This window comes from Chiloscyllium plagiosum, chromosome 28 (assembly GCF_004010195.1).
Source record: "Chiloscyllium plagiosum isolate BGI_BamShark_2017 chromosome 28, ASM401019v2, whole genome shotgun sequence".
NCBI lineage: Eukaryota > Metazoa > Chordata > Chondrichthyes > Orectolobiformes > Hemiscylliidae > Chiloscyllium > Chiloscyllium plagiosum.
In genome coordinates, this window is record NC_057737.1 from 31,463,775 (window position 1) to 31,464,593 (window position 819).

An 819-nucleotide genomic window follows, 5' to 3' on the forward strand; every position below is an offset into this window, starting at 1 on the left:
GGTTTGAATCTGCCGCTTCCGGTTGTCAGCTGAACACCAACTAGCCACGAAACGACATGACCAGCTATCCTTAGTAGCCACACACGCAGATGACAAGCAACATGAATTCGACTGGGACAACACTACTATTATAGGACAAGCCAAACAGAGAACAGCCAGGGAATTCCTAGAGGCATGGCATTCATCCACAGATTCAATCAATAAGCACATCGACCTGGACCCAATATACCGACCACTGCAACGGACAGCCGGAACTGACAACCGGAAGTGGCAGATTCAAACCTCTACAAATGGCGGAGGAAAGATCACAGCAGCGCTTCACAGGAGGCTCCCAAGCACTGAGGGTGTCACTGAGACAGGGGACGAAACGTCTGCAACACAAATTCCCAGCTCAGCGAACAGGACCACAACAACGAGTACCCGAGCTACAAATCTTCTCACAAACTTTGAACTTTTAACTCCCCTGGCTCTCTAAAATTGCATTATGAAGGGGCAAATTTATCATAAAACCTGCTAAATGTTTCTAGCAATTTTGTTTTGCAACAAATTTAACATTTCATCAAAAAGAAGGCATCTCTGACACTCGCACTTCATCAAATCCAGAACCTCTGATTCAGACGAGAAATGTTAACACTCGAGCGACGGCTGTAACTGACACGTTTGAAATGAAAAAGGTAAAATCAAAGGAATTGGGATGGAATTGAATATAAATTTGTATGTATAATCTTACTGGTGAGATCATAAAACCAACTGCAGGTACATTTTAGCTTCGAATGCCAAGTTACCCTCTGGACAGGTCATGGGCGGGATCGTTGTGCG